Here is a 9878-nt window from a genome sequence, read left to right on the forward strand (position 1 = left end):
AGTAATGCTGAAGAAGCTGAAGTTGAATGGTTCTATGAAGATCTACAAGATCTTTTAGAACTAGCACCCAAAAAAGATGTCCTTTTCATTATAGGGGACTGGAATGCCAAAGTAGGAAGTCAAGAAACACCTGGAATAACAGGCAAATTTAGCCTTGGAATGCAGGATGAAGCAGGGCAAAGTCTAATAGAGTTTTTCCAAGAAAATGCACTGGTCATAGCAAACACCCTCTTCCAACAACACAAGAGAAGACTCTACACATGGACATCACCAGATGGTCAACACTGAAATCAGATTAATTATATTCTTTGCAGCCAAAGATGCAGAAGCTCTATACAGTCAACAAAAACAAGACCAGGAGCTGACTGTGGCTCAGATCATGAACTCCTTATTGCCAAATTCAGACTTAAATTGACTAAAGTAGGGAAAACCACTAGACCATTCAGGTATGACCTAAATCAAATCCCTTATGACTATACAGTGAAAGTGAGAAATAGATTAAGGGACTAGATCTGATAGATAGAGTGCCTGATGAACTATGGACAGAGGTTCGTGACATTGTACAGGAGACAGGGATCAAGACCATCCCCATGGAAAAGAAATGCAAAAAAGCAAAATGGCAGTTTGGGGAGCCCTTACAAATAGCTGTGAAAAGAAGAGAAGTGAAAAGCAAAGGAGAAAAGGAAAGATACAAGCATCTGAATGTAGAGTTCCAAAGAATAGCAAGAAGAGATAAGAAAGCCTTCCTCAGCGATCAATGCAAAGAAATAGAGGAAAACAACAGAATGGGAAAGACTAGAGATCTCTTCAAGAAAATGAGAGATACCAAGGTAACATTTCATGCAAAAATGGGCTCGATAAAGGTCAGAAATGGTATGGACCTAACAGAAGCAGAAGATATTAAGAAGAGGTGGCAAGAATACACAGAAGAACTGTACAAAAAAGATCTTCAAGACCCAGATAATCACGATGGTGTGATCAGTCACCTAGAGCCAGACATCCTGGAATGTGAAGTCAAGTGGGCCTTAGAAAGCATCACTATGAACAAAGCTAGTGGAGGTGATAGAATTCCAGTGGAGCTATTTCAAATCCTAAAAGATGATGCTGTGAAACTGCTGCACTCAATATGCCAGCAAATTTGGAAAACTCAGCAGTGGCCACAGGACTGGAAAAGGTCAGTTTTCATTCCAATCCCAAAGAAAGGCAATGCCAAAGAATGCTCAAACTACCGCACAATTGCACTCATCTCACACGCTAGTAAAGTAATGCTCAAAATTCTCCAAGCCAGACTTCAGCAATACATGAACCGTGAACTTCCTGATGTTCAAGCTGGTTTTAGAAAAGGCAGAGGAACCAGAGATCAAATGGCCAACATCTGCTGGATCATGGAAAAAGCAAGAGAGTTCCAGAAAAACATCTATTTCTGCTTTATTGACTATGCCAAAGCCTTTGACTGTGTGGATCACAATCAACTGTGGAAAATTCTGAAAGAGATGGAAATACCAGACCATCTGACCTGCCTCTTGAGAAACCTATATGCAGTTCGGGAAGCAACAGTTAGAACTGGACATGGGACAACAGACTGGTTCCAAATAGGAAAAGGAGTATGTCAAGGCTGTATATTGTCACCCTGCTTATTTAACTTATATGTAGAGTACATCATGAGAAATGCTGTGAACAGGAAGCTGGTGCTCCTTGCTATGAAAAAGTGAAAATGAAAGTCACTCAGTCATATCCGACTCTTTGCAACCCCATGGACTGTACATTGCATGGAATTCTCTAGGCCAGAATACTGGAGTGGGTAGCCTTTCCCATCTCCAAGGGATGTTCCCAACCCATGGATCAAACCCAAGTCTCCTGCATTACAGGCTGATTCTTTACCAGCTGAACCACAAAGAAAGCCCATGCCATGTGTAATACAGTCCTTTCACCCAGAAGACTCAGATATTCTGCTAGCATCCAAGAAACTGTAGCAGGCTAAGTTATTAGCTTGCAAGGAGCATAAAATCTCAGACCCTTCACAGCTCTTAACAAGGTACAATGCATTGAAATGAAAGAAAGAGATGAAAAGGTCAAACAGCAGGTGGAGATTTGTCTTTTGGGAAATTTGGAGCGAAAGTCTCATGAGGAAGAGAGCTGGGACAAGGATTGAGGTGGGAACATTTTGCTGATCAAACCTGAGCAATGCTGGGAGTCATAACTCAGAACAGAGCCAGAGAGAACACTGATTGTCATTTGCTCCTCTTTTTGGATAGGGAACTGTTGCAAGTCAGGAAGAGGAAAGGGAGGCAAAAGCAGTTGATCTGGTGGTACACCAGTTAAAGCAGCCTGAAGTTCTTCATTTGTCTCTGAGGGATGTGATGTAACATGGGGGAGGAGATAAAGGCTTGCGCGTGAGTGTGCTAAGTCACTTCAGTCATGTCTGACTCTTTTGACCCTATGGACACCTCTGTCCATGGGGGATTCTCCAAGCAAGAATACTGGAGTGGGTTGCCATGCCCTTCTCCAGGGGATTTTCCCGACCCAGGGATCAAACCCAAGTTTCTAATGTCTCCTGCATTGGCAGGTGGGTACTTTTACCCTGGCGCTACCTGGGAAGCCTGAGAAAGGCTTTGGAATCAGGTAAATCTGGGCCCAAATCTCAGCTCTATTTCTGACTGATTGATCAATCTTGGACATGTCATCCTTCAGAACCTCAATTCCTCACCTGTAATCTAAAGATAAAATATCGACTTTGCAAGAGTAAGTGGCATGATGCATGAAAATGCCTGGTATATGCCCGGTGCTCAATAAATAAGTAATATTACTAACTATATGATTAGGATGTCCTGGATGATTGTGACCTGGTGAGGGTAGGAAAGTTCAGAACCTTCCTCAGTATTTCCAAAGACAGGAGTTGGTCAGAGTCAAATTTTGCTTCAAATTCTCAATCCTATTGCAATTTCCATGCTTCACTGCACTTTCCCACCCATGCTTTCCTGTGTGGATGAAATAACTGCTTCCCAAAAAGCAAAGGAAACACGGAATAAAATAGAAAGCAACGCTGGCCATTCTCATCACGGGAAATTTCTCTCAGGCCATCATTCTCCTCAGATCCCACTCTGCCACTCTGTTGCCTCGGATCCTCACTCTGCTAAAAACCTTCCCCACGATTTTTAATTTCTGGGACCCACCCCCCAAATCCGTCTTGGGACAATTCCCAAATTCTTGTTCATTTATTACTCAGAAATTTTCTCTTTGTTTTCTGCCCTCGTTTGTATCCCAAATAGCTTTGGAAGCCTTATTTTCTTTTCAAAAAATAAAAAAGATCCATTCAGTGATTTTTGATAGAGTTAACTCTGTTTTACAGAAGTAGTTCTTAAAATTTGGCATGAATGAAAATCACCTGGAATGCTTACTTAAGATATAGTGGTTCTATCATGTGTCCTCCACACAAAGATTTGGATTCATGAATCTGTATTTTATAAGCACTCCAAGAGTTCCTGAAAAAGGCAGTCCATGGACCATACTTTGAACATCTTAGAACAGCTCAAACAGCAGTCAGCTTTCACAAAATGAGATGGTTTTTCTTTCTGTGACATGGAGTTAAACTAGGATTGACTTAGTTGTTCAAGAAAACTGATCGTCTATGGCTCAAGTCTTTCATGTTGTTTCTGTATAGAGAGACCAATTAGGAAAGACTAATTCCTAATTCCTTAATCACAAAATGATATCCTAATAGTCCAAATTTGTTAATGTTAGTGATATGATTTCAAAGCAATGCTACAGGAGACAGTCTTACTTCCAAAGAGGGAAAAGTCTTATCTGATTACTGGCCAGGACTTATTGAATAGGTTCCTGATTTGAAGAGGCCATACAATAATAGCCAGATTATAAGGATTTTCTCTAGGTTGAGAAAATAAGGTTTTTATATCTTTCTTTTAGACTGTCAACAGGTCTTTGATGTTTTGTACAGCTTTAGGAGGCAGTGATAGCAGCCCTGGAGTTGAACACACCATAATCATTATCCAGCATAACCAGATGACATATGAATCAGTTTTAAAGACAGAAGAAGGAGATAGCCATCTATAAGGATAATAAGGCCAAAGATGACTTAGGATTCAAAAAAAACTATCTCCAAACTACTTACCTTTTGTTTCTCAAAAAAAATCAAATTTCAAAACCAGAGCAATACTTTATCAAGATAACAATGGGATGTTAATCTGGAAAAAATAAAAATAAAATTTAAAGAAGTTAGGAAACGAAAGTTCAGATAACCTAAATGCAATTGTCACCAAAGTTCTTCCGCAAACTTCAGAAATAAATATTTAAACTGAGTTGCATTTTCAAACTAACAGGCAAATCAGCTACTCATGGTAAGTAGAGCAAATATCTTTATACAATAAGTTATCATTAATTTTTACATATACAAGTGAAACAGGCATCTTTTAAATAAGGACAATGAGGTATAGTAATGGGAAAAACTGCTGCTGCTACTGCTGCTAAGTTGCTTCAGTCGTGTCCAACTCTGCAACCCCACAGACGGCAGCCCACCAGGCTCCACCGTCCCTGGGATTATCCAAGCAAGAACACTGCAGTGGGTTGCCATTTCCTTCTCCAATGCATGAAAGTGAAAACTGAAAGGGAAGTCGCTCAGTCGTGCCTGACTCTCAGCGACCCCATGGACTGCAGCCTACCAGGCTCCTCTGTCAACGGGATTCTCCAGGCGAGAGTGCTGGAGTGGGTTGCCATTGCCTTCTCCAAATGGGAAAAACTAGGGAAATTGTTTATAAATTGAATACTTTTAATGAGGTAAATAAAATACTAATTTAATTTCAAATTTTCATTATAAAGTTTTTAAAAATCAAGACACATCTGACCTTTGGTCTTGTTTTCTCTTTACAGTGTACATCCAAGATATAAATCCAGTACCATTCTACTGAAAAGACAGAAACTAAAATTAATTACTAGAAGTAATGACCATTCTTAAAATAAAGTAAAATGAAGAGATTCACTTTAAAAATAATGAAAGATGGCTTCACCAACTACATATTTAGATTCAAATTAGAGAAACTACTGACTTAAAACATTAGAAATTCAGATGTAGCCCATTTTCTCAAGTTACAGCAAACTAGAATTAAAAACAGAGCCGTGGTAGAACTCGCAGAGTAGTCCCACACTCTTCTCCCATCCACCTGCAAATTTCTTCCACAGGATTCTAACAATCCCCAGGGATTTGCACAGGTACAGCCCAAGAAATCAGTCCTCTGAGAAACTCCATGGCGCTCACCGACTTCCTCCTTCCCTCCGCTGGTGTAGTGAGGTATTTTCTCTTGCTATTTCCGAACCCAACAAAACTCCCCCACTGCAGTTTTCTCTGTGCCAAAGCTGCCGACCCCTAACTTGAAGGGCGCTCATGTCTGTACCAAGATGCAGTTTGCCATCGGCCACTTTTTCCCCTTGCTCCCAAACCCCCATGTACATTGTTGCAAAATATATAATTATATAATTTATTTGTAGCTCTAGGACTTAGGCATGAGTTCATGGAATAGACAACATGTTCCACTAAGCCTTTTTCTCTAACCCTGGGCTGCTCCTGCTGCTAAGTCGCTTCAGTCATGTCCGACTCTGTGCGACCCCAGAGACGGCAGCCCACCAGGCTCCCCTGTCCCTGGGATTCTCCAGGCAAGAACACTGGAGTGGGTTGCCATTTCCTTCTCCAAGGCATGAAAGTGAAAAGTGAAAGTGAAGTCGCTTAGTGGTGTCCGACTCTTAGTGATCCCATGGACTGCAGCCTACCAGGCTCCTCTGTCCATGGGATTTTCCAGGCAAGAGTACTGGAGTGGGATGCCATTGCCTTCTCTGCTAATACTGGGCAATTGACCTTAAAGCGAACTTTTCATACTTCTCTTCACTTAGGGTGAGTTGTTTTTCCCCTTTGTAAATAGACTGCTCTGCTGCTTTGCTAATGTGCCCAAACATGCTCAAATCCTAGACCAAAAAACAGTTTAGCTCAAACTGTGACCCCAGCTACAAAAACAACTTCTGAGGAGGGTCTTGGATGTTAAAGAGATGATTTACTAAATTAATATTCTTAATAACAGCTTCCATTGAACATTGGACTTCCCTGGTGGCTCAGACGGTGAAGAATCGGCCTACAATGCAGGAGACCCGGGTTCGATCCTTGAGTCGGGAAGATCCCCTGGAGAAGGGAAATGGCAACCCACTCCAGTGTTCTTGCCTGGAGAATTCCACAGACAGAGAAGCCTAGTGGGCTACAGTCCATGGAGTCATAAAAAGTCAGACATGACTGAATGACTAACTCTCCACTTTCATTAAACATGGATATTAGACTAAGCATCTTACTCAACATTGAAAAAGAACAACTACTTCCTCCTAAGAATTTAAACTGATAATCCAAATCTGCTTCAGAGAGAAGTCCATTGCAAAAAAGTGAACTGAAAATCACGTCCGACTCTTTGCAACCCCATGGACTATACAGTCCATGGAATTCTCCAGACCAAAATACTGGAGTAGGTAGCCTATCCCTTCTCCAGTACATCTTCCCGACCCAGGAATCAAAGCAGGGTCTCCTGCAGGTGGATTCTTTCCCCACTAAGCCATCCAGGAAGCTCTCCATTGCAAAGGACAGAATCAATCAAAAATATTTATAGAATACCTTTTATATTAAAGACTTTGTACAAAGAACAAATGTCTTGACCTTAACAAATTTATTTTCTGTGCTGATTATTTATGTTGTGCGCTCAGTTCCATGCCCACCCTTTCATATTCTGCTCTGGGATGCTGGGTCTGGGTCTGGAAACTACCAGTTACCTTACCAGTTACCTTCATCTTAGGGTCACCTAGTGGAGGCTGTGGTAATTAAAGAGATATTGGAAGGCGGTAAAGGGGAGACAGGACTTGCTTTCTATTTGCAATTCCTGTCAAAATATAACAGCTCCAAAATAATTTCAATATCTTAGGGCATATTTAGACCAGCGATGCCACACCCCTCCACTGCTGCTAGGACTAGCCAACTCCTGCTTCCTTATTAGTGTAAACACCAGCCATACAACACCTCCCTCATCAGTTCGGTTCAGTCGCTCAGTTGTGTCCGACTCTGCGACCCATGGGCTGCAGCACGCCAGGTTTCCCTCTCCATCACCAACTCCTGGAGCTTGCACAAACTCATGTCCATCAAGTCAGTGATGCCATCCAACCATCTCATCCTCTGTCATCCCCATCTCCTCCTGCCTTCCATCTTTCCCAGCATCAGGATCTTTTCCAATGAGGCAGTCCTTCCAATCAGGTGGCCAAAGTTACTGGAGCTTCAGCTTCAGCACCAGTCCTTCCAATTAATATTCAGGACTGATTTCCTTTATGATTGACTTGTTTGATCTCCTTTCAATCGAAGGGACTTTCAAGACTTTTCTCCAACACCACAGTTCAAAAGCATCAATTCTTCGGCGCTCAACTTTCTTTATAGTCAACTCTCACATCCATACATGACCTCTGGAAAAACCATAGCTTTGACTAAACGGACCTTTGTTGGCAAAGTAATATCTCTGCCTTTTAATATGCTGTCTAGATTGGTCATAGCTTTTCTTCCAAGGAGCAAGTGTCTTTTAATTTCATGGCTGCAGTCACCATCTGCAGTGATTTTGGAGCCCCCCAGATAAACTCTATCATGATTTCTATTGTTTCCCCATGTATTTGCCATCAAGTGATGAGACTGGATGCCATGATCTTAGTTTTTTGAATGTTGAGATTTAAGTCAACTTTTTCACTCTCCTCTTTCACTTTCATCAAGAGGCTCTTTAGTTCTTTACTTTCTGCCATAAGGGTGGTGTCATCTGCATATCTGAGGTTATTGATATTGCTCATGGCAATCTTGATTCCAGCTTGTGCTTCATCCAGCCTGGCATTTCACATGATGTACTCTGCACAGAATTTAAGTAAGCAGGTTGACAATATACAGCCTTGACATACTTTCCTCATAGACCTAGGTATTAACAATATGAAGACTCTTCCTATAAGCAAGCAGTTTTTTTATTTAGTTATCTGCCCTGCCCCAGCCCAACCCAGCAGTTTCTAGCTATTAATGCTTTCAGCATTCCTGTTGCCCTTTCAGTTTTTCAATACCCATGTGACTGTGGTTCAGTCACTAAGTCATGTCCGATTCTTGCAACCCCATGGACTGTAACCCACCAGGCTCCTCTGCCCACGGAATTTCCCAGGCAAGAATACTGGAGTGGGTTGCCATTTCCCTCTTCAGGGGATCTTCCTGAACCGGGGATTGAACCTGGGCCTCCTGTATTGCAGGTAGATTCTTTACCATTCCTGTTGCCCTTTCAGTTTTACAGTATCCATGTGACTAATTCCTTGAATTAAATTCCTCCATCTGAAATACCTAGCATGGTTTCTGACTTCCTGCCTGGACTCTGATTGGTAGATTCTAATCAGGTAGATTTAAAATATTTGGTCAAGGAGACAATATTTACTCATGCAAAAAAAAAAAAAAAAAAAGAAGGAAACATTCAGAAAAATAAACTATGAAATAAACTACTCCGATAAAATATCCTGCAGGGATTCAAAAAAGCAGCCAATCAGTTGCTATGGGTTGATCAAACACAGGCATCATGCCTTTTCTTTCTTAAAAAATAATTTTATTTATTTATGTGGCTGTGCCAGGTCTTAGTTGTGGCATGTGAGCTCTTAGTTGCAGCTTGTGGGATCTTAGTTCCCTGACCAGGGATCAAACCCAGGTCCCCTGCCCTGGGAACAAGGAATCTTAGCCACTAGACCACTGGGGAAGTCCATGCTTTTTCAGTTAAATTTTTTTGGATTTAATATTCAACAGTGTGATCAAAGTACTATTAGTTCTCATTCTACAGATGAGAAATACTGGTTCTGAGAGGTTAAATATATGCTTACATACGCAAGATGGTAACAAAGCTGAGATTCTTACCTAGGTCTGTGTATGCATCCTTTCCATTATTCCATGTTAGTTCAGAAGGGGTGATACTTGAGGTGGATCTTGAAGAATAAGCTTCAAATAAGCTGGTCAGAGGAGAGCACTTTAATGGGAACGATAGCTAACAAAGGCATGAAATTGGGGAAATGCCAAGTATTCCTGGGGATAAGAAATAAAAACTTGTGCAAAAGTTTGTGATGAAAGCCATCACACAGGGCAGAAAAAGTAGGTTGGGGCCAGATTAAGAAGGACCTTGGGTGGCACATGAGGAATTTAGAAACCACATATTTTAAATCAGAGATCAGAGAAGTGAAATGGCAGAAGTGAGAAGCTGTTTGGTATTGGTGATTAATGGACTTCATCACTGATATTTGTCAAGCCGCTGTTGTTACCAAAGGCTTTTTAAAGAACCAACAAATAAAAACAAGACAAGAGAAAAACCTTTATGGATTAACCATCAAAACAAGTGATTAGAAAAGGAATTTTAACTTTGCATAGATTTCAGGGTTAGCAAAAAAGCAAACATCAAGCCAAAAAAAGAAAAACAACTTTTAGAGAAAGAAACTGGTTTTCATCACAGAGGAAAAAGAAGAGTACTTGTTTATCCTTTGCTGTCAGATAAATCAAAGTCCTAAAATAATCTACATGGCTATGAAAAATGTTAAGTACTTTTTGTAGAAAGGTATTATTATTTGACTAATACATTTTTCGGGGATAAAATGAAGAAATATTAAAATGACAAGTCAGCAACCCTAAATTGAGACACACCAATAAAGTGGGCCACCCATCAACCTGTCAGTGGACTATTATGTTCTGTTACAAACCTCTCCGTGAAGCAATTGGATTCAGACACATTATGGGTTAGATAGACTTTTGTGGGCTAGTCTGGAAATTCAACTGTCATTTATAACTTTGTTTCCATGGC

This window comes from Capra hircus, chromosome 12 (assembly GCF_001704415.2).
Source record: "Capra hircus breed San Clemente chromosome 12, ASM170441v1, whole genome shotgun sequence".
NCBI lineage: Eukaryota > Metazoa > Chordata > Mammalia > Artiodactyla > Bovidae > Capra > Capra hircus.